Here is a 25,827-nt window from a genome sequence, read left to right as displayed (position 1 = left end):
ATATCCTGGGATATGGTGATTATTTTGTTGGCTGGGAGGTCCACAACAAGTTATTTAAATCTGCAAGGGTGGGAAGTCCTTCAAGCTGGAACAAGGAGATAAATTAACCTCAAACTTCAGTTCATGTTGCTGAAGATACAACTATCTTTATTCATGTTTAGTTATCAGTTAACAAGGCATAGTCGCAATTCAACAGCTCAGACATGTGGCAGGGTCTACAGGAAATCACGGACAACAAAAATAAATCCTGCCTCGACACCGACACCAACGTCACGCTTCCAGACAAAATAAACATCTTCTTTGCTTTGAGGATAATACAGTGCCACCGTCGCAGCCCCCTCCTCGCTGCAGGCCCAGATGGCATTCCTAACCACATCAGAGCATGTGCAGACCAGCTGGCTGGTGTGTTTACGGACATATTCAATCGTTCCCTATCCCAGTATCTTGTCCCCACATGCTTCAAGATGGCTACCATTGTTCCTGTACCCACGAAGGCAAAGATAACTGAACTAAATGAATACCTCTGTCATCATGAAGTGCTTCGAGAGACTAGTCAAAATTCATATATTCTCCACCTTATCAGCCACCCTAGGCCCACTTCAGTTTGCATACTGCCCCAACAGGTCCACAGATGACGCAATCGCCATCACACTGCACACTGCCCTAACCCATCTGGACAAAAGGAATACCTATGTAAGAATGCTGTTGATTGACGACAGCTCAGCATTTAACACCATAGTACCCTCCAAACCCATCATTAAGCTGGAGGCCCTGGGTCTGAACACCTCCCTGTGCAACTGGGTACTGGACTTCCTGATGGGCCACCCCCAGGTGGTGAAGGTAGGAAACAACATCTCCACTTCGCTGACACTCAACACTGTGGCCCCACAAGGGTGTGTGCTCAGCCCCCTCCTGTTCTCCCTGTTCACCCACAACTGTGTGGCCATGCACGCCTCCAACTCAGTCATCAAGTTTGCAGACGACACAACAGTAGTGGGCTTGATTACCAACAACAACGGGACAGCCTACAGGAAGGAGGTGAGGGCACTCAGAGTGTGGTGTCAGGAAAACAACCTCTTACTCAATGTCAACAAAACAATGGAGATGATCGTGGACTTCAGGAAACAGCAGAGGGAGCACCCCCCTATCCATATCGAAGGGACAGTAGTGGAGAAGGTGGAAAGTTTATTGGTGTACAAATCACAGACAAACTGAATTGGTCCACCCACACAGACAGCGTGGTGAAGAAGGTGCAACAGCGCTTCTTCAACCTCAGGAGACTGAAGAAATTAGATTTGTCACTCAAAACCCTGAGAAACTTTTACAGATGCACAATCGAGAGCATCCTGTCAGGCTGTATCACAGCCTGGTACGGCAACTGCATCGCCTTCAACCACAGGGCTCTCCAGAGGGTAGTGAAGTCTGCACAACACATCACCGGGGGCAAGCTACCTGCCCTCCAGGAAACCTACACCACCCGATGTCACAGGATGGCCAAAAAGATCATCAAGGACAACAACCAAGGTGAGGTCAGTACAGATAGAAGCTGGGACCGAGAGACTGAAAAACAGCTTATATCGCAAGACCACCAGACTGTTAAACATCCATCACTAACTCAGAGAGGCTGCTGCCTACATTGAGACCCAATCACTGGCCACTTTAATAAATGGATCAATAGTCACTTTATACAAAGCATTCTAAATAATTCCACTTTAATAATGTCGACATATCTTACATTACTCATATCACATGTATATACTGTATTTTATACCATCTATTGCACCTTGCCTATGCCGCTCAGTCATCACTCATCCATATACTTACATGTACATATTCTCATTCACCCCTTTAGATATCTGTTTATTAGGTAGTTGTTGGGGAATTGTTAGATTACTTGTTAGATATTAGTGCACGGTCGGAACTAGAAGCACAAGCATTTCACTACACTCGCATTAACATCTGCGAACCATGTGTATGTGACAAGTAAGATTAGAATTGATTTGATAACTAGCAACACAACCCCAATAGTGTAACACATAGTGGAAGAGAGAATTAGCTAACGTTAGCATGGTAAACAGACACTACATGCAGCTAGCTAGCAAAACAGATTCATCAACATCATTCATAAATAACTTGACTGGCTGGCAAGTCAAAATTAAACAGAACACAACTGGTTGCATTCACTACGTATTTCTTCAGCTGTTGTTGACATGTCTTACCTCCAAACGAGTCTGCCTGTTTTCTCTTGTCAAGCCAATATAATTGAGTGATCAGGATCCGCCAGTCAGCCAGGATCCGCCAGTCAGCCAGGATCTGCCGGAACCGCCAGTCAGCCAGGATCTGCCAGAACCACCAGCCAGCCAGGATCTGCCAGTGCCTACTACCTGCCTGAGCTTCCTCTCAGTGCTGAGCTTCCTCTCAGTGCCAAGCTACCCCTCAGTGCCAAGCTACCCCTCAGTCTCGAGCTACCCCTCAGTCCCGAGCTGCCCCTCAGTCCAGAGCTGCCCCTCAGTCTAGTGGGGCCCTTGGTGAGGACTACTAGGCCAAGGTCGGCGGCGAGGGTCGCCTATCTAAGGACGCGGGGCAAAGGGACTAAGACTTTGTTAGAGTGGGGTCCACGTCCCGCGCCGGAGCCGCCACCGTGGACAGACGCCCACCCGGACCCTCCCCTATGGGTTTAGTTGTGCGGTCGGGAGTCCGCACCTTGGGGGGGGGGGGGGGGGGGGGGTTCTGTCACGCCCTGGTCTCAGTATTTTTGTGTTTTCTTTATTTATTTGGTCAGGCCAGGGTGTGACATGGGTTTTGTATGTGGTGTGTTTTGTCTTGGGGTTTTCGTAGGTATTGGGATTGTGGCTTAGTGGGGTTTTCTAGGTAAGTCTATGGCTGTCTGGAGTGGTTCTCAATCAGAGGCAGGTGTTTATCGTTGTCTCTGATTGGGAACCATATTTAGGCAGCCATATTCTTTGAGTGTTTCGCGGGTGATTGTTCCTGTCTCTGTGTTGTTGTCACCAGATAGGCTGTATAGGTTTTCACATCACGTTACGTTTGTTGTTTTTGTATTGTTCGTGTTTTCTTCTTTATTAATATGTATCAAGAATACCACGCTGCATTTTGGTCCGACTCTCCTTCACCTAAAGAAAACCGTTACAGCTAGATCACCTACGAGTGTTAGTTAGGTATCGTGAACAATGTGCTTGCTAGCTAGCTAGCTCTACAACGTGCTGATAAACAACAGTTACTCAACATTTTAATTGGTGAATAAATAAATAAACGTTATGTTTACATTTGTCAAAGTTATTCTTTATTCTTCTCGAAAAAGTTCTCCCAAGTGATGACTTGTGTTCTCCCAAGCAGCATTGTAAGGTACCTTTGGATTGGGATATGCCAATTTTGAAATCCTGCCTAGAAACAGCCCTCCACTTCTTGAAAACGCTGCCTGAAAAGGCAGAGTCCTTGTAGTTTGGGACACAGCCAAAATGTCAGTTCATGCTGCAAAGAGCTCTGATATGTTGGAGGATGTCCTCTTGAAGCTGTCGTAATTACTGTGTAAGTCTATGGAAAGGTTTGAGAACCGTAAGCCTCCTAGGTTTTGTTTTGAAGTCTATATACCCATGGTGATACCCTAGAGAATGTTTTTGATGTGTAATTTAATCAATTATTTGATAACGTTAATATATTTAGTTTTATCTTACAAGCATATATATTATTTAATGATTTAAACATTTTTTAAAATTTAATTCAATCTTAATGAAATTCACTGAGGAGCACGGTCCTCGCCTTCCTCCTCTAAGGAGCCTCCACTGGTAGTGAACAACACAAACATTGATTGTGGACAATGTGATGGGTAAAACAACACTGTAAACACATGATCAATGCTGTGTTCCAAGGTAATGGCATGAGATAACACATTTTGGGATTAACACATTTTGTATAAAAGAAACTCTGAAAGAAGAAAACAAAAACAGAAAAAGAGAAGGGGAAATAAAATAAAAATCATTGGAAGGAAGGAAGGAAGGAAGGAAGGAAGGAAGGAAGGAAGGAAGGAAGGAAGGAAGGAAGGAAGGAAGGAAGGAAGGGGAAAACACTATTAATTACTTGAGTGGTGGATAAATGACTTAAAAGGTTTGCCTGGCCACCTGAAAAACACTTTTCCCATCTAATGCTGTCCGTTGCTGTCACGTAGGCTCTCCTTCATTCAGTTTGATTAATGGAGAGCTGTGGGGCACCGCCTGGAGCTAAAGGACCAATTATGAGGAAGCCAGCAACTAGTCCGCTGTTGCTGATGATGCCTTTATTCCAGTGACAGCAGTGAAAAATTGCAATATTTCTAATCAGGGTTAAATCATTTATCATTAATTTATTGGCGTTCTTTACATGCCCTAACCCATCCATCCAATCCTGACCTATTCGGGATCACATTAAAGCCTCGACGTTGGGTGCAAGGCACACCCTTCTCTCTCTCTCTCTCTCGCGCTCTCTCTCTCTCTCTCTCTCTCTCTCTCAGAATATTGTATGAGTATATTTTGCTTGACACGTATACGTCAACAGCCTACGATGTGTCATTACATTTACCTGAAGATATGTATATATATATATATTTTTTGTATAAACGATGAGTGTCTCAAGGCAATCCAATGATCTAGGTGTTTGATGTTACAAATTGATTTCCTGCTAAGCAAAAGGGCCATCTTGTCATAGTAGTCTGAATAATATCAAATCATATCAAATTTATTTATATAGCCCTTCGTACATCAGCTGATAACTCAAAGTGCTGTACAGAAACCCAGTCTAAAACCCCAAACGGCAAGCAATGCAGGTGTAGAAGCACGGTGGCTGTAAGGGAGTGTATACAGTACAAGCTAATGACTGAGTTTAACATGAACATATAACCTCACCCCAAGATGTACCTTATAAACAAACTAGGATGTCAATTTGGGGCACAGTTTTTCGTACCATTTCTTTTATGGTGCACAGTTATAGTCATGCTAATGAAGTAGTGATTTTAGTTATATTTTGCCGCTGACGCAGGTCTCCACATTTCAATCCGAGAGGTTTAGCGACTAACTGATATTAATGACATGACTTCATGGATCATAACACTTCTGGATTCGCTCTTTCTATTCTGTTTTAAGGAGATTAAACTGGTCATTTATGTTGCTGAGAGAGAGAAGGAAAGAGAGAAGGATGAGAAGAGAGAGAGAAGGAAAGAGAGAAGGATGAGAAGAAGAGAGAGAAGGAAAGAGAGAAGGATGAGAAGAAGAGAGAAGGAAAGAGAGAAGGATGAGAAGAAGAGAGAAGGAAAGAGAGAAGGATGAGAAGAGAGAGAGAAGGAAAGAGAGAAGGATGAGAAGAAGAGAGAAGGATGAAAAGAAGAGAGAAGGAAAGAGAGAAGGATGAGAAGAAGAGAGAAGGAAAGAGAGAAGGATGAGAAGAAGAGAGAAGGAAAGAGAGAAGGATGAGAAGAAGAGAGAAGGAAAGAGAGAAGGATGAGAAGAGAGAGAGAAGGAAAGAGAGAAGGATGAGAAGAGAGAGAGAAGGAAAGAGAGAAGGATGAGAAGAAGAGAGAAGGAAAGAGAGAAGGATGAGAAGAAGAGAGAGAAGGAAAGAGAGAAGGATGAGAAGAGAGAGAGAAGGAAAGAGAGAAGGATGAGAAGAGAGAGAGAAGGAAAGAGAGAAGGATGAGAAGAGAGAGAGAAGGAAAGAGAGAAGGATGAGAAGAAGAGAGAAGGAAAGAGAGAAGGATGAGAAGAAGAGAGAAGGAAAGAGAGAAGGATGAGAAGAAGAGAGAGAAGGAAAGAGAGAAGGATGAGAAGAGAGAGAGAAGGAAAGAGAGAAGGATGAGAAGAAGAGAGAAGGATGAGAAGAAGAGAGAAGGAAAGAGAGAAGGATGAGAAGAAGAGAGAAGGATGAGAAGAAGAGAGAAGGAAAGAGAGAAGGATGAGAAGAAGAGAGAAGGAAAGAGAGAAGGATGAGAAGAGAGAGAGAAGGAAAGAGAGAAGGATGAGAAGAAGAGAGAAGGATGAGAAGAGAGAGAGAAGGAAAGAGAGAAGGATGAGAAGAAGAGAGAAGGATGAAAAGGAGAGAGAGAGAAAGAGAGAATGATGCTTTATGAGATACAAAACTGTTTTGCAATCCAGAAACATCAGGTGGATGGGTTCCATTTTAGATGTTAAACCTACTGTGGTCATGTGGAGAAAGAACAGGGATATACTTAAAATGGAGGAGTGACATTATTACCAAGCATTGTTGCTGAGTAAATGTGTGCACCAGGCCATACCGAATGTTGTACTTCTGATCATTTTATTCAAAGGGAAGCATATTTATGTGTTAAGCATTATCCAGAAAGGTTTGTAAAAGTTGTCTGTATCCTTGATTCTTCAAAAGTAGTGTTTTATAATTTCCTTATTAATGCTATAGTAATTATGGGATCCTAGAGGATTGTGCTTAAATGCAACACAGAGGATATACTGCCCTGTTAATTTCTGTCGGGTCTATGGAGAATAACTAGTCACTATTGATATCAGTGGGAGTAATGTTGTGTTGTCAGTATCAGGTGTAGTAATGTTGTGTTGTCTATATCAGGTGTAGTAATGTCGTCTATATCAGGTGTAGTAATGTTGTCTATATCTGGTGTAGTAATGTTGTTGTCTATATCAGGTGTAGTAATGTTGTGTTGTCTATATCAGGTGTAGTAATGTCGTCTATATCAGCTGTAGTAATGTTGTTGTCTATATCAGGTGTAGTAATGTTGTTGTCTGTATCATGTGTAGTAATGTTGGGTTGTCTATATCAGGTGTAGTAATGTTGTTGTCTGTATCAGGTGTAGTAATGTTATTGTCTATATCAGGTGTAGTAATGTTGTCTATATCAGGTGTAGTAATGTTGTGGTCTGTATCAGGTGTAGTAATGTTGTCTATATCAGGTGTAGTAATGTTGTCTATATCAGGTGTAGTAATGTTGTTGTCTGTATCATGTGTAGTAATGTTGGGTTGTCTATATCAGGTGTAGTCATGTTGTTGTCTGTGTCAGGTGTAGTAATGTTTTGTTGTCTATATCAGATGTAGTAATGTTGTCTATATCAGTTTTTGTAATATTGTGTTGTCTATATCAGGTGTAGTCATGTTGTGTTGCCTGTGTTCAGTCATGTTGTGTTGCCTGTGTTCAGTCATGTTGTGTTGCCTGTGTTCAGTCACGTTGTGTTGCCTGTGTTCAGTCATGTTGTGTTGCCTGTGTTCAGTCATGTTGTGTTGCCTGTGTACAGTCATGTCAGAGGTAACAACTAATTTGGCCTGTTGAATAGAATCCTTTAATCTGGTCCCTGAGCAGCGTAAGACCTAGAAACACATGTTGGGCTTCACCGTTCATCCTTTTAACTAGCATCTCATTCCTGGCACACTTTCCTCTTTCAGAGTTCAAAAACATGCATTTAAAACTATAACGCATCTCTGCAGTTGGACACATTGATGAATTGACATTGTTTATTATTAACACATGTTTTCTATGGGAAATCGACTTGCAGATAGTGATTATTATGCTTCTGATAGGCCGTAAGGAGATACGCAATATATACACAGCAGTATGTGGACACACCTTCAAATGAGTGGATTCGACTTTTCAGCCACACCCGTTGCTGACAGATGCATAAAAAAAATCTAAATCGACAAACATTGGCAGTAGAATGGCCTTACTGAAGAGCTCAGTGACTTTCAACGTGGCACCGTCACAGGATGCCACCTGTCCAACAAGTCAGTTTGTCAAATTTATTCACTGCTAGAGCTGACCCTGGTCAGTTGTAAGTGCTGTTATTGTGAAGTGGAAATGTCTAGGAGCAACAACAGCTCAGCCATGAAGTGGTAGGCCACACAAGCTCACAGAAAGAGGACGCCGAGTGCTGAAGTGCGTACTGCGTAAAAATCGTCTGTCTTCTGTTGCAACATTCACTACTGAGTTCCAAACTGCCTCAGGAAGCAAAGTCAGCACAATAAATGTTAGTCAGGAGCTTCATGAAATGGGCTTCCATGGCCGAGCAGCCGCTCACAAGCCTACGATCACCATGAACAATGCCAAGCATCAGCTGGAGTGGTGTAAAGCTAGCTGCCAATGGACTCTGGAGCAGTGGAAACATGTTCTATAGAGTTATCTATCACGCTTCACCATCTGGCGGTCCAACGGACTAATCTTGGATTCGTGGATTCCAGGAGAATCCTGACTGGCCTGCACAGCGCCCTGACCCCAAACCCATCGAACTCCTTTGGGATTTAGAATTCTTTTATTTCACCTTTATTTAACCAGGTGGCCAGTTGAGAACAAGTTTTCATTTACAACTGCGACCTGGCCAAGATAAAGCAAAGCTGTTCGACACATACAACGACACAGAGTTACACATGGAGGAAAACAAACATACAGTCAATAATACAGTAGAAAAAGACAACAAATACAAAGTCTATTTACAGTGTGTGCAAATGAGGTAAGATAAGGGAGGTAAGGCAATAAATAGGTCACGGTGGTGAAGTAGTTACACTATAGCAATTAAACACTGGAGTGATACATGTGCAGAAGATGTGGTGCAAAGGAGCAAGATAAATAAATAAATACAGTATGGGGATGAGGTAGGTAGATAGATGGGCTGTTTACAGATGGGCTTTGTACAGGTGCAGTGATCTGTGAGCTGCTCTGATAGCTGGTGCTTAAAGCTAGTGAGGGAGATATGAGTCTCCAGCTTCAGTGATTTCTGCAGTTCGTTCCAGTCCTTGTTAGCAGAGAACTGGAAGGAAAGGCGGCCAAATGAGGATTTGGCTTTGGGGGTGAACAGTGAGATAAACCTGTTGGAGCGCGTGCTATGAGTGGGTGCTGATATGGTGACCAGTGAGCTGAGATAAGGGGGGGGCTTTACCTAGCAGAGACTTGTAGATGACCTGGAGCCAGTGGGTTTGGCGACGAGTATGAAGCGAGGGCCAGCCAACGAGAGCGTACAGGTCGCAATGGTGGGTAGTATATGGGGCTTTGGTGACAAAACGGATTGCAGTGTGATAGACTGCATCCAATTTATTGAGTAGGGTATTGGAGGCTAAAACAGTGTCCAAAGAGGGGCCAGAAGTATACAGAATGGTGTCGTCTGCGTAGAGGTGGATCAAGGACTCACCGGCAGCAAGAGCGACATCATTGATGTATGCAGAGAAGCATTGAAGCTCGTCTTGAGGTTAGTTAAAACTTCTTGATGCTCCCCATCCCTTTAGCGGGATGATTGTCATCTGCAACCGTTGAAAAGCATAGCGCCTCAGTCAAATAATATTACTACAAATATTCATATTCATGAAATCACAAGTGCAATATTGCAAAACGCAGCGTAGCTTTTTGGTAATCCACGTCTCAGATTTGGAAAAATATGCTTTACAGCGAAAGCAATCCAAGCGTTTGTGTAAGTTTATCGATCGCATGACAAAACATTAAGTACAGTTAGCATCAGGTAGCTCGGTCACGAAAATCAGAAAAGCAATCAAATTAATCGTTTGCCTTTGATGATCTTCCGGTGTTTTCACTCACGAGACTCCCAGTTACACAACAAATTATCCTTTTGTTCCATTAAGATTATTTTTATATCCAAAATACCTCTGTTTGTTTGACGCATTATGTTCAGAAATCCATAGGAAAGAGCTGTCACGACAACGCAGACAAATTCCAAATAATATCCGTAATATCCACAGAAACATGTCAAATGTTTTTTTATAATCAATCCTCAGGTTGTTAAAATATATAATCGATAATATTTCAACTGCAAATGTCTTTCACAGTAGGAGACGGAAAAACAATAGCTGTCCAAATTCTGTTGCACGAGCAAAACTCATGTGCCCACTTGATGCGATGTTATCGTTCTGGCTAATTTTTCAAAATAAAAGCCTGAATCTATGTCTGAAGACTTTTGACACCTTGAGGAAGCGATAGGAAAAGGAATCTGGTTGATATCCCTTTAAATGGGGCAATGGGAGGCTATGGAACATGGAGTTTTCAAAATAGAAGCCACTTCCTGGTTTGATTTTTCTCAGGGTTTCGCCTGCAATATCAGTTCTGTTATACTCACAGACAAGTTTTGGAAACTTTAGAGTGTTTTCTATCCTAATCTGTCAACTATATGCATACTCTAGCATCTGGTCCTGAGAAATAGGCTGTTTACTTTGGGAACGTTATTTTTCCAAACATAAAAATAGTGCCCCCTAGCATCGAGAGGTTTTAACACAGTGTCCAAAGGGCCAGAAGTATACAGAATGGTGTTGTCTGCATATAGGTAGATCAGAGAATCACCAGCAGCAAGAGAGACATCATTGATGTGTACAGAGAAGAGAGTCGGCCCGAGAATTGAACCCTCTGGCACCTCCATAGAGACTGCCAGAGGTCCGGACAACAGGCGAGGCAGGCGAGATTTGAGAAGTAGCTGGTGAACCAGGCGAGGCAGTCATTTGAGTAACCAAGGCTGTCGAGTCTGCCAATAACAATGTGGTGATTGACAGAGTCGAAAGCCTTGGCCAGGACGATGAATATAGCTGCACAGTAATGTCTCGATGGTGGATATATGATATCGTTTAGGACCTTGAGCGTGGCTGAGGTGCACCCATGACCAGCTCTGAAACCAGATTGCATAGGAGAGAAGTTACGGTGGGATTCAAAATGGTCTGTTATCTGTTTGTTAACTTGGCTTTTGAAGATCTTAGAAAGGCAGGGTAGGATAGATATAGGTCTGTAGCAATTTGGGTCTAGAGTGCCTCTCCCTTTGAAGAGGGGGATGACCGCGGAAGCTTTCCAATCTTTGGGCATCTCAGACGATACGAAAGAGAGTTTGAACGGGCTAGTAATAGGGGTTGCAACAATTTCGGGGGATAGTTTTAGGAAGGGTCCAGATTGACTATACCGGCTGATTTGTAGGGTTCCAGATTTTGCAGCTCTTTCAGAACATCAGCTATCTGGATTTGGGTGTGGGAGAAATGGGGGAGGCTTGGGCAAGTTGCAGTGAGGGGTGCAGGGCTATTGACCGGGGTAGGGGTAGCCAGGTGGAAAGCATGGCCAGCCGTAGAGAAATGCTTACTGAAATTCTCAGTTATCGCCGGATTTATCAGTGGTGACAAGCCTCAGTGCAGTGGGCAGCTGGGAGGGGGTGCTCTTATTCTCCATGGACTTTACAGTGTCCCAGAAGATTTTGCAGTTAGTGCTACAGGATGCAAAATTATGTTTGAAAAAGCTAGCCTTTGCTTTCCTAATTGCATGTGTATATTGGTTCCTAACTTCCCTGAAAAGGTCTATTTGATGTTATTGCAGTACGCCACAGGACGTTCTTGTGCTGGTCGAGGGCAGTCAGGTCTGGAGTGAACCAATGGCTATATCTGTTTCTGGTTCTTCATTTTTTGAAAGGGGCATGCTTCTTTAAGATGGTGAGGAAAGCACTTTTAAAGAATAACTAGGCATCTTCTACTGATGGGATCAATATCCTTCCAGGATCCGCCGACCAGGTCGATTAGAAAGGCCTGCACGCTGAAGTGTTTTAGCGAGCGTTTGACAGTGATGAGGGGTGGTCGTTTGACAGAGGACCAATTACGGACGCAGGCAATGAGGCAGTGATCGCTGAGTTTCTGGTTGAAGACAGCAGAGGTGTATTTGGAGGGCAGGTTGGTTAGGGTGATATCTATGAGGGTGCCCGTGTTTACGGATTTGGGGTTGTACCTGGTAGGTTCATTAATAATTTGTGTGAGATTGAGAGCATCAAGCTTAGATTGTAGGATGGCCGGGGTGTTAATGTAACAGTATAACTTTTCGTTCGTCCCCTCACCCCTACCCGGACTCGAACCAGGGACCCTCTGCACACATCAACAGCAGTCACCCACGAAGCATCGTTACCCATCTCTCCACAAAAGACACGGACCTTGCAGAGCAAGGGGAACCCCTACTTCAAGGTCTCAGAGCAAGTGACCTCACCGATTGAAACGCTATTAGCGCGCACCACCGCTAACTAGCTAGCCATTTCACATCAGTTACATTAAGCATGTCTCAGTTTAGGTCACCTAACAGCACGAGCTCTGAAAATAGATGGGGCAATAGATGGGGCAATCAGTTCGCATATGGTGTCCAGGGCACAGCTGGGAGCAGATTGTGGTCTAGCAAGAGGCAACGGTAAGAGACTTGTTTGTGGAAAGGTGGATTTTTAAAAGAAGAAGCTCAAATTGTTTGGGCCACAGACCTGGACAGTAGGACAGATCTCTGCAGGCTATCTCTGCAGTAGATTTCAACTCCGCCCCCTTTGGCAGTTCTATCTTGTCGGAAAATGTTATAGTTAGGATGGAAATTTCATGAATTGATGAATTGTAACTCCGACTGTGAGCCAGGCCTAAATGCCCAACATCAATGCCTGACCTCACTAATGCTCTTGTGATTGAATGGAAGCAAGTCCCCTCAGCAATGTTCCAACATCTAGTGGAAAACATTACCAGAAGAGTGGAGTCTGGGGATAACCCCTTTTTTTTCAGTTTTCACCTAAAATGACATACCCAAATCTTACTGCCTGTAGCTCAGGCCCTGAGCTTATAACTTTATAACTTTGTCCAAGAAAAGGCATGCTGTCGCAAAAGGTAACAACATTTTACGACAGATACAAGGTTTCTGGATACTCCCGTAAATCCCAGCTCATTGGCTATCTAGCTTTGTTTGACCCCGATTGGTGCTTATTTGACAAAGATACAGTCGAGCAAATTAAAACCGCCCGCGTCAACGGCGTGCCATGAAGGTGTCACTCTCTGACCAAATATGGTGTCCTATAGGAAATACTGCACCCCTAATGATATAGTGATATAGTGAAGTCTGGTTAAGTTCTAGGATCTCTGAGGAATAAAGACAAATGTGATTTGACTGGTTGAAACAATGTTTAGGGTTCAATTTTCCCAGATTCCTTTCTTTGCAAATTGAAGAGTGGAAATACAAAATTAATTGTGCATGCTATGTGGACCTTTTTAAGATATGAAAAAGGATTTTATCTAACAAAACAACACTTCATGTTATCTCTGGGACCCTTTGAATGATAAATCAGAGCAAGATTTCAGAATGTAAGTACACATTTCACCTTCAGGGGTGAATTTATCAAACCTATCGCGGTGAAAAAAACTGTTTTGTTGTTAGGCGCTCTCCTCAAACAATAGCATGGCATTTTTTCGCAGTAATAGCTACTGTAAATTGGACAGTGCAGTTATATTAACAAGAATTTAAGCTTTCAGCCGATTTAACACACTTATCTGTATCGACATTTGCTGTTTCTCTAAAATCTGCTGTCCTGTTAACGGGACGCAGATCCCTAAGAAGTTTTAAAGTAACAAAAGGGAAACCAACGTTTGTTACTTCCAAGGAAAAGTATTTAGTTCGGTTCTTGTACATTGTCTGTTCCTCTTCTGGTTGTGTTCCTCTCCCCTCCTCCTCTGGTTGTGTTCCTCTCCCCTCCTCCTCTTGATTTTGGGGAGAGAAATCCAGCTTGGCAGTGACATCTACTATTATTACCCATTTCAGAAGGATGTCTTTCTGCTGATTTATGTGCAGGTTTTGAAAATGAATTTAAATCAGGGGATTAAAAAGCATAAGACGTGTTATGTCCATCACAAGAGGAGAGAGTGACGCTAAGCTGTCTTTCAGGCAACCAAATAAAACTCACCAATTTAATGAGATCCGTCCTAAGCCTTAGCTGCCAAAAATATAATTAAAAACTTTCACACAGAGAGCAAGAATAATGCAAAGATGGTCAGGAGAGAACCACGATGCTCAGCAAACACTGACTGAAGTTAGCTGAGCTAGTAGCTAGGAGCTATTCAGGACAGAGTGCATCTCTGTGACTCTGAGCTAATAGCAGGACAGAACCACCATGCTCAGCAAAAACTTACTGAAGTTAGCTGAGCTAGTAGCTAGGAGCTAGTCAGGACAGAGTCTCAGCCTCCAATAATTATGCTGCAATAGTTTATGTGTTGTGGGGCTAGGGACAGTCTGGTGTATCTGGGGTATTTCTCCAGTCCAGTAAGATCTGGAAATCAGCATTTGTCCTACCACTTTTAAAAGGGGGAGATCCAACTCTTTTAAATAATTATAGGAAAATCTCAAAGCTGTCACCCCTGGTGAAAATACTTGAAACCCTTGTAAGTGAACTGCTAAAAGAGTTTTTATTTACTAACATTATTTTATCAATGTACCACTCGGGCTTCAAGAAGAAGCATAGCACAATTACAGCAGCCGTGAAGGTTTTAAATGATATCACTGAAGCCCTTGACAAAAAACAGTACTGTGTCTCACTTTTTTTTTTTTATCTCTCTAAGGCTTTTGATACAGTTGATCATGCTATCCTAAGGCAGAGATTGTAGAGTGTATGTCTTTCGGAGCATGCAGTTGCATGGTTTGCTAACTATCTTTCTGATATAACTCAGTGCACTCAATTTTATGGGCTTATGTCTGTTAAATTGTCTGTCTTTAATGGTGTGCCCCAAGGCTCTGTACTTGGTCCTCTCTTATTCATTATTTAAATACAGTGCCTTGTGAAAGTATTCGGCCCCCTTGAACTTTGCGACCTTTTGCCACATTTCAGGCTTCAAACATAAAGATATAAAACTGTATTTTTTTGTGAAGAATCAACAACAAGTGGGACACAATCATGAAGTGGAACAACATTTATTGGATATTTCAAACTTTTTTAACAAATCAAAAACTGAAAAATTGGGCGTGCAAAATTATACAGCCCCTTTACTTTCAGTGCAGCAAACTCTCTCCAGAAGTTCAGTGAGGATCTCTGAATGATCCAATGTTGACCTAAATGACTAATGATGATAAATACAATCCACCTGTGTGTAATCAAGTCTCCGTATAAATGCACCTGCACTGTGATAGTCTCAGAGGTCCGTTAAAAGCGCAGAGAGCATCATGAAGAACAAGGAACACACCAGGCAGGTCCGAGATACTGTTGTGAAGAAGTTTAAAGCCGGATTTGGATACAAAAAGATTTCCCAAGCTTTAAACATCCCAAGGAGCACTATGCAAGCGATAATCTTGAAATGGAAGGAGTATCAGACCACTGCAAATCTACCAAGACCTGGCCGTCCCTCTAAACTTTCAGCTCATACAAGGAGAAGACTGATCAGAGATGCAGCCAAGAGGCCCATGATCACTCTGGATGAACTGCAGAGATCTACAGCTGAGGTGGGAGACTCTGTCCATAGGACAACAATCAGTTGTATATTGCACAAATCTGGCCTTTATGGAAGAGTGGCAAGAAGAAAGACATTTCTTAAAATATCCATAAAGTGTTGTTTAAAGTTTGCCACAAGCCACCTGGGAGACACACCAAACATGTTGAAGAAGGTGCTCTGGTCAGATGAACAATGCAAAACGTTATGTTTGGCGTAAAAGCAACACAGCTGAACACACCATCCCCACTGTCAAACATGGTGGTGGCAGCATCATGGTTTGGGCCTGCTTTTCTTCAGCAGGGACAGGGAAGATGGTTAAAATTGATGGGAAGATGGATGGAGCCAAATACAGGACCATTCTGGAAGAAAACCTGATGGAGTCTGCAAAAGACCTGAGACTGGGACGGAGATTTGTCTTCCAACAAGACAATGATCCAAAACATAAAGCAAAATCTACAATGGAATGGTTCAAAAATAAACATATCCAGGTGTTAGAATGGCCAAGTCAAAGTCCAGACCTGAATCCAATCGAGAATCTGTGGAAAGAACTGAAAACTGCTGTTCACAAATGCTCTCCATCCAACCTCACTGAGCTCGAGCTGTTTTGCAAGGAGGAATGGGAAAACATTTCAGTCTCTCGATGTGCAAAACTGATAGAGACATACCCCAAGCGACTTACAGCTGTAATCGCAGCAAAAGGTGGCGCTACAAAGTATTAACTTAAGGGGGCTGAATAATTTTGCACGCCCAATTTTTCAGTTTTTGCTTTGTTAAAAAAGTTTGAAATATCCAATAAATGTCGTTCCACTTCATAATTGTGTCCCACTTGTTGTTGATTCTTCACAAAAAAATACAGTTTTATATCTTTATGTTTGAAGCCTGAAATGTGGCAAAAGGTCGCAAAGTTCAAGGGGGCCGAATACTTTCGCAAGCACTGTAAATGATTTAGACAAAAATGTCCAAAATGCACAACTTCATTTTTATGCTGATGATACTGTTATTTACTGTTGTGCCTCATCTCTTACAAACGCTTTCCAGAACTTGCAAACTGCTTTTTATACTGTTCAACATACCTTGTGTCAATTTAGGCTTATCCTCAATACTGACAAAACTAAACTAATGGTGTTTTCTAATGCAAGAAATAGATCTCTGAACCTTTCACCTATTACTACCTGTCAGGGCAAGGAGATTGAGGTTGTAACCTCATATAAATATCTTGGAATTTTAATTGATGACGGCCTCTCTTTTAAATTGCATATTCAACAACTTACAAAAAAATGTAAGCTGAAATTTGCATTTTATTTTAGGAATAAGGAATACGTTTTTCTTTTGAAGCCAGAAGGAGGCTAGTAATCAGCTACATTTATGCCTTTACTAGACTATGGGGATATTTTATATATGAATGCTTCTGCTCAGTGTTTGAGATCAATTGACACTCTTTACCATGGTACTTTGAGATTTATTTTAAACTGTAAAACCCTTACGCACCACTGCACTTTGTATACCAGGGTTGGCTGGCCTTCTCTAGTCACTCGTAGGCTCAGTTACTGGTATACTTTTATTTACAAAGCCATTTTGGGTTTACTACCTATTTATTTGGGCATTTTTATTGTTCAGAAATGTGGTGGGTACTCTCTTCGTTCGCTGGACTTTATCCTGCTAACTGTTCCAAATGTCCGAACTGAATTTGGTATAAAGGGCTTTTATGTACTCTGCACCATCGTCTTGGAATGCCTTACAAAATACTTTTAAACTGGAAGAACTTGTCCCGATCGTTTTTAAATCACTGATGAATGATCTTGCGACTGATTCCCAGATCTGTCAAGGTTTTTAATTTGCTGTGTTTGATTTTGTTATATTCTTGTGAATTCAATGGTTTTTACTATTGAATTACCATCTAATTATCTCTCTCTCTCCTTCTCTCTTTCTCTCTCTCTCTCTCTCTCTTTCTCTTTCTCTCTCTCTCTCTCTGAGTACCTGAGCCCTGGGACCATGCCTCAGGACTGCGTACCTGGCCTGATGACTCCTTGCTGTCCCCAGTCCACCTGGTCGTGCTGCTGCTCCAGTTTCAACTGTACTGCCAGCGGGTATGGAACCCTGACCTGTTCACCGGACGTGGACCTGTTGTCCCAGACCTGCTGTTTTCTGTATTCTTACTACCTGGTTCTACTCGAGCGAGGTTGAGGGTATATGTGGATTATCCATTGACTAAAGAACACAAACAGGTTTTTCACATCTGTAAAGAAAAACAGTTCTATGATCTGTAACTTAAACCCTTTTGCATTTTGGAGAGCAAAGGTCATTCACAAACATCCTTCATAGGGTTCAAGGATGTCCCTGATTATTTTAATTCTGCCTCCACAGACCAGCTGTTCCTGGGTCTCCCCAGTTCTCTTGTCCCCTGTGGTTTCAAGTTTATGGTTGTGTTGGCGGGGGGCTTCTTCAAGATGTTCCCAATCCAGTCCTATATTGTGCAATTTATTTGGATTCTGATTTGTTCTCGTTCTGTGATTTCCCAGAGCTCTTGGTTTCCTATGGTGTTTGCCACTACATTCCCAGGCTGAGTTTATGAAGACTATGGCTTGTTACTGTAGTCGTTCTCCATTGTTCTGCCCCGTATAGTAAAACTTATTGGAGGGTGAAGGCTTGTTACTTTAGTGGTTCTCCTTGTTTCTGCCACATATAACCTCCTGTGGATTCACTACATGGAACAACAGACAGTCACTGGAACAACAGACAGTCACTGGAACAACAGACAGTCACCGGAACAACAGACAGTCACTGGAAAAACAGACAGTCACTGGAACAACAGACAGTCACTGGAACAACAGACAGTCACTGGAACAACAGACAGTCACTGGAACAACAGACAGACAGCCCCAAAAAATCTAAAGGAAGTTTGTTCTGAAGTGTCTGTCTTATATGTGACCCGATTCAGAAAACTAGGTCGTATGTCATAAATCATGACTTCACAGGAGAGCAGTTTGAATGTAAACAGTTCGTTTTTTTGGCAGAAATTAATTAATAACAAACTTGTACACCATCTGTAAATACGAATAAAATTGTTAAATTACGGGGCTTGTTGGTTTAGCCACATAAAAAGTTAGCAACCTTCCCACTAGCCATGATTGGCTGAGATAATGAATGATCTGGACATGCCGAGAGATACCATATAGAAGGCTTTTGTCTATTTGAGCTGGTCAGTCTGTTGGTAATGCTGTTGAACATGTCTTTTAGAAATGTAGCTACATAAGTGTTGCTCTCCATTTTCTTGGAGGATCAAGTTTTGAAATCAGTGCGTATGATAGCTAAATAGATGGAGGAAACACCTGTTTCCAGATTACATCTTCAAACTAAAGCATATGTGGCATGGATCTGTGACAGGGAGACGCGTCCATAACACATGATGATGTATACAGGTAAGACAGTCTAGCATTAGCCAGCTACATTTTCAGATATTACACATTTCTAACTTTGACAGAAAGTGGTTTCATTTCAAGCTAAAGTGTATTGTTAGCTAGAGTTAGCTGGCTGGCTCCCTAGCTAACGTTAGGTGGCGTGACGTAATGTGTGTGATCTAGAATGCCGTTTACCTAGCTAGGTTATTGTTTACCTAGCTAGGTTCATTGTTTACCTAGCTAGGTTCATTGTTTACCTAGCTAGGTTCATTGTTTACCTAGCTAGGTTCATTGTTTACCTAGCTAGGTTCATTGTTTACCTAGCTAGGTTTATTGTTTCCCTAGCGAGGTTCATTGTTTCCCTAGCGAGGTTCATTGTTTCCCTAGCTAGGTTCATTATTTACTTATCCAGGTTCATTGTTTCCCTAGCTAGGTTCATTATTTACCTATCCAGGTTCATTGTTTCCCTAGCCAGGTTAATTGTTTACGTATCTCGGTTCATTGTTTACCTACCTAGATAGCTTCACATCTTAAGCTAAAGTGTACACCACCAATTTAATAAGGCCGGCGTCAGTAAACGTTGTTGTTGCCAGTAGAGCTGGTTAGGTTGTTTTCATGTTATCCAGAGGTAAACAAATCATCAGCCAGAGAGTCAAGGGTGAAGCTCTGAACGCTCCGGGAGTGAAACGAGATGGGTGGAGCTAAAGCTTCAGAGGGTGTGAACGATGCTGAATGGGTGGAGCTAAAGCTTCAGAGGGTGTGAACGATGCTGAATGGGTGGAGCTAAAGCTTCAGAGGGTGTGAACGATGCTGAATGGGTGGAGCTAAAGCTTCAGAGGGTGTGAACGATGCTGAATGGGTTTAGACAAAAAATAAATCTCTCACTGAATCACTAAAATGCAATTTTCTCAAAAATGAGTTTAGAAGTTTATCAACTTTCAAAGTAGAATTACTTTCCCATTGTTCCTCAAATGCAGTGCATGATATACCGTTTTGCAGTGGTGAACCATGGCTATTGGAGCTAGGCCCTCAGGTGAGGAAAAATATCTGACGTCATACGTATAGATAGAGAACTAGGATGACTGGGGATACGGAGTATGACCTGAGACCTTTTTTTTGCAGACCTATGTAGGAGAAGCCATTTTTAAATGACAGTGTCAAACAGTCCAAAACACGCCTCAGCTGTGGCTCACAAAAGCAGTACACTGTTCTCTACTGTAGCAAATACACCCACCTTTTCTGACTGTTCTCTACTGTAACACATACACCCACCCTGTCTGACTGTTCTCTACTGTAACACATACACCCACCCTGTCTGACTGTTCTCTACTGTAACACATACACCCACCCTGTCTGACTGTTCTCTACTGTAACACATACACCCACCCTGTCTGACTGTTCTCTACTGTAACACATACACCCACCCTGTCTGACTGTTCTCTACTGTAACACATACACCCATCCTGTCTGACTGTTCTCTACACCCTGGCAGGTGGGTTGCCATTGGAATGCCAGTGTGTTGATGCCATCAGGTTACCATGGTGTTGTGTTTTTCACAGACCTTGTTTGCTTTGCCAAAGTCTTCTTTCACCAGAGTTGTAACACACTAAGGCTGGATGATAATAGAGGAGGCAGAATGTGAAAAACACCCCACCTCCAACCCCTTCCCATTCCTCCTACACCCATCCTCCTCCCCTTGCTGGACTTGCTGCCCCTCTCTCTGCCTCTCTCTTACATTTTGAGGATCTGACACTTTGAATCAGCAGCAGGCAGTGATGCTTCCCCACTGACTGGAGAGGAGAGGTTGGCCAGGCTTTCCTTGTAACATATAGTTAATGCAGTCTGACTGGAGAGGAGAGGTTGGCCAGGCTTTCCTTGTCACATATAGTTAATGCAGTCTGACTGGAGAGGAGAGGTTGGCCAGGCTTTCCTTGTCACATATAGTTAATGCAGTCTGACTGGAGAGGAGAGGTTGGCCAGGCTTTCCTTGTCACAGGTAGTTAATGCAGTCTGACTGGAGAGGAGAGGTTGGCCAGGCTTTCCTTGTAACATATAGTTAATGCAGTCTGACTGGAGAGGAGAGGTTGGCCAGGCTTTCCTTGTCACATATAGTTAATGCAGTCTGACTGGAGAGGAGAGGTTGGCCAGGCATTCCTTGTAACATATAGTTAATGCAGTCTGACTGGAGAGGAGAGGTTGGCCAGGCATTCCTTGTAACATATAGTTAATGCAGTCTGACTGGAGAGGAGAGGTTGGCCAGGCATTCATTGTAACATATAGTTAATGCAGTCTGACTGGAGAGGAGAGGTTGGCCAGGTTTTCCTTGTAACATATAGTTAATGCAGTCTGACTGGAGAGGAGAGGTTGGTTAGGTTTTCCTTGTCACAGGTAGTTAATGCAGTCGCTGATCCTAATGACTGTTGTTTTTAATTGCGTGACTTGTCAGCTCTAATGAGGGCATTCTGAAGGAAAAATGATCAACAAACCAATAATGAGCTTCCGATTATTTGCTCTGTCTTTCATTATTTATTTCCTGTCTGTCTTCCAATATTTATTTCCAGTCTGTCTTTCATTATTTATTTCCTGTCTGTCTTCCAATATTTATTTCCTGTCTGTCTTCCAATATTTATTTCCTGTCTGTCTTCCAATATTTATTTCATGTCTGTCTTCCAATATTTATTTCCTGTCTGTCTTTCATTATTTATTTCCTGTCTGTCTTCCAATATTTATTTCCTGTCTGTCTTTCATTATTTATTTCCTGTCTGTCTTCCAATATTTATTTCCTGTCTGTCTTCCAATATTTATTTCCTGTCTGTCTTTCAATATTTATTTCCTGTCTGTCCAGATATTCCCTGGAATGTTTTGCACTGCCAATCTTAGCAACAGAAAGGTTTGGTTTCTCATTGGTTCTGGGCTCCCGAGTGGTGTAGCATCATTGAGATTCATACCTTCTGTTCTCTGTTCATGGAGTTCGTCCACTGCATCACCAGGACTCTTTTTTCCTTACTGATCCTTACTGTATATTCAAAAAAATACAATTTCATAGGAAAAAAGCACTCGTTAAGATCAGAGGACACAGCCAATTAGTGGACACGGCCAACACACCTGAACGCACCAATTAGTGGACGCGGCCAACACACCTGAACGCACCAATTGGTGGAAGCGGCCAACACACTTGAACACACCAATTAGTGGACGCAGCCAACACACCTTTGTTATCCCCTCATCAAACTACACAATTCCACACATTGACAAAGCAAAAACTGTTTTTTAGAAATGTTTGATAATACAAAATACAAATAAAACTGAAATATCACATTTACATAAGTATTCAGACCCTTTACTCAGTACTTTGTTGAAGCAGCTTTGGCAGCGATTTACAGCCTCAAGCCTTCTTGGGTATGAAGCTACAAGCCTGTATTCTGGGAGTTTCTCCCATTCTGCAGATCCTGTCTGTCAGGTTGAATGGGGAGTGTCGCTGCACAGCTATTTTCAGGTCTCTCCATCAGGTTCAAGTCTGGGCTCTGGCTGAGTCACTCAAGGTCATTCAGAGACTTATCCCGAAGCCACTCCTGCGTTGTCTTGGCTGTGTGCTTAGGGGCGTTGTCCTGCTGGAAGGTGAACCTTCTCCCCAGTCTGAGGTCCTGAGCACTCTGCAGCAGGTTTTCATCAAGGATCTCAATGTACTTTGCTCTGTTCACCTCCCTGTCCAAGGCCCTTCTCCCCCGATTGCTTAGTTTGGCTGGACGGCCAGCTCTAGAAAGAGTCTTTGTCACCAAACTTCTTCCATTTAAGAGTGATGGAGGCCACTGTGTTCTCAGGGCCCTTCATTGTGTTTTAGTACCCTTTCCCAGATCTGTGCCTTGACACAATCCTGTCTTGGCGCTCTATGGACAATTCCTTCAACCTCATGGCTTGGTTTTTGCTCTGACATGCGTTATCAACTGTGGTACCTTATCTTCTTGGTGACAGGGGGCAGTATTTTCACGTCCGGATGAAATGCCCACATTCAACTGCCTGCTACTCATCCCCAGAAGATAAGATATGCATATTATTAGATGTTTGAATCATGTCTGTGAGTATAACAGAACTTATTTAGCAGGCGAATCCCCGAGGACAAACCATTCAATTTATTTCTTTTGAGGTCACTCTCTTTTCAAAGGTTTTCATTGGGAATCCAGATTTCTAAGGGACCTTCTTGCAGTTCCTACCGCTTCCACTGGAAGTCAACAGTCTTTAGAAATTGGTTGAGGTTATTCCTTTGTGTAATGAAGTAGTACGGCCCTCTTGAACGAGGTTCACTTGAAATGTACTGTTAGAGGCGCGTGACCAGAAAGCATGCTACAGTTTGTTTTCTTCCTGTATTGAACACAGATCATCCCGTCTTCAATTTTATCGATTATTTACGTAAAAATACCTAAAGTTGAATTACAAAAGTAGTTTGAAATGTTATGGCAAAGTTTACAGGTAACTTTTGAAATATTTTGTAGTCACGTTGAGCAAGTTGGAACTGTTTTTTTTCTGGATCAAACTCGACAAATAAATTGACATTTTGGATATATATCGACGGAATTAATCAAACAAAAGGACCATTTGTGATGTTTATGGGACATATTGGAGTGCCAACAAAAGAAGCTCGTCAAAGGTAAGGCATGAATTATATTTTTATTTCTGCGTTTTGTGTCGCGCCTGCAGGGTTGAAATATGGTTTCTCTCTTTGTTTAAGGAGGTGCTACCCTCAGATATTGGCATCGTTTGCTTTCGCCGAAAAGCCTTTTTGAAATCTGACATGTTGGCTGGATTCACAACAAGTGTAGATTTAATTTGCTATCTTGCATGTGTGATTTAATGAAAGTTTGATTCTTATAGTAATTTATTTGAATTTGGCGCGCTGCATCTTCCCTGGCTTTTGGCCAGGTGAGCGTCCCACATATCCCAGAGAGGTTATATAGACAGGTGTGTGCATTTCCAAATCATGTCCAATCAATTGAATTTACCTCAGGTGGACTCCAATGAAGTTGTAGAAACATCCCAAGGACGATCAATGGAAGCAGGATACACCTGAGCTCCATCAGTCTGAATACTGATGTAATAAGTGTTCAGCATATTTGGGAACTCCTTCAAGACTGTTGCAAAAAGCATTCCAGGTTAAGCTGGTTTAGAGAATCCCAAGAGTGTGCAAAGCTGTCATCGACTGGCTCGATTTGGTCTTGTGTAGCAAAATTTAAAATATTGTTTTCTTATATTGAAAAAAAAGTATAGATTCAGAGCTAGAAAGTTGAATATATAATACGCTGCAGTTTATAAACTTGTAACCTCCCTTTTGAGAAAATGGCCCTTGAATATTTTGGTAAACCTACTTTTTTGTCCTCACCCATTCAGCATCATTCAACCCTTTTAAGCCTTAGCCCCACCCATCTCTTTAAGGATTCACATATTAGGCCATGTACTAAACAACCAAAGATTTCATGACTAAAGGCTGGTTTATACTACGGGGGTACAAAGGTACAACATGGTCTATTGACAGTTGTTACAGTGAAATCATGAACATTTTATTGTCGTCCGACATCATACTTGTCATTGTTGTTATGAAAAAGTATGTGACATCAGCAGTCTGGTGGTCCAAAACACCAGTAAAAAGACGTTAAGGTTAAAACGAATCATCCAGCGACACTGTTTACCAGGGGGCAGGGCTACCGACGTTAAGGCTAATCTGAAGATGGTGCTGGCTAAAGCTAAAACTAGCGAGTGTAGAGAGTATAGAGGTATTGTTATCCATGTCGTCACCAAAGATGTTAGGATGAAACAGTCAGAGGTCACCAAGTGCAACATAGCTTCAGCGTGTAAATCAGCTAGAAAGATGTGTCGGCATCGAGTAATTGTCTCTGGCCCCCACCCAGTTAGGGGGAGTGATGAGCTTTACAGCAGAGTCTCACAACTCAATCGCTGGTTGAAAACTGTTTTCTGCCCCTCTCAAAAGATTTTGTGGATAATTGGCCCACTTTCTGGGACTCATCCACAAACAGGACCAAGCCTGGCCTGTTGAGGAGTGACAGACTCCATCCTAGCTGGAGGGGTGCTCTCATCTTATCTACCAACATAGACAGGGCTCTAACTCCCCTAGCTCCACAATGAGATAGGGTGCAGGCCAGGCAGCAGGCTGTTAGCCAGCTTAGTGGAGTCTGCCGCTAGCACAGTCAGTGTACTTAGCTCAGCTATCTCCATTGAGACCGTGTCTGTGCCTCGACCTAGGTTGGGCAAAACTAAACATGGTGGTGTTCGCCTTAGCAATCTCACTGGAATAAAGACCTCCTCCATTCCTGTCATTATTGAAAGAGATTGTGATACCTCACATCTCAAAATAGGGCTACTGAATGTTAGATCCCTCAATTCCGAGGCAGTCATAGTCAATGGAATAATCACTGATCATAATCTTGATGTGATTTATCCTGACTGAAACATGGCTTAAGCCTGATGAATTTACTGTGTAAAATGAGGCCTCACCTCTTAGTTACACTAGTGACAATATCCCCAGCGCATCCCGCAAAGGCAGAGGTGTTGCTAACATTTATGATAGATAATTTCAATTTACAATAAAAACCCTCCCACCTATCTGTTTCCTGTCTCAGGTAGCCCCCCCACCTATCTGTTTCCTGTCTCAGGTAGTCCTCCCACCTATCTGCCTCCTGTCTCAGGTAGTCCTCCCACCTATCTGTTTCCTGTCTCAGGTAGCCCTCCCACCTATCTGTTTCCTATCTCAGGTAGTCCTCCCACCTATCTGTTCCCTGTCTCAGGTAGCCCCCCCACCTATCTGTTTCCTGTCTCAGGTAGTCCTCCCACCTATATGTTCCCTGTCTCAGGTAGTCTTCCCAGTTTTCTGTTTCCTGTCTCAGGTAGTCCTCCCACCTATCTGTTTCCTGTCTCAGGTAGCCCTCCCACCTATCTGTTTCCTGTCACTGGTAGTCCTCCCACCTATCTGTTTCCTGTCTCAGGTAGTCCTCCCACCTATCTGTTTCCTGTTTCAGGTAGCCCTCCCACCTATCTGTTTCCTGTCTCAGGTAGCCCTCCCACCTATCTGCTTCCTGTTTCAGGTATCCCAAAGCCAGCATGGATAGAATTCAATAATATTATTTGCTATATGCTAATATTTCTCTTGTGCCAAGGTATCGCCAATGCCACGGTTAGACTTGCACTCCTGTAGGTCTGTAATGATTGGATGGTGAAACTTGTCAGCC

The sequence above is a fragment of the Oncorhynchus mykiss genome, chromosome 11 (genome assembly GCF_057628025.1).
Source record: "Oncorhynchus mykiss isolate SJ-2025 chromosome 11, ASM5762802v1, whole genome shotgun sequence".
Lineage (NCBI taxonomy): Eukaryota > Metazoa > Chordata > Actinopteri > Salmoniformes > Salmonidae > Oncorhynchus > Oncorhynchus mykiss.
Note: the sequence above shows the minus strand (reverse complement) of the source record.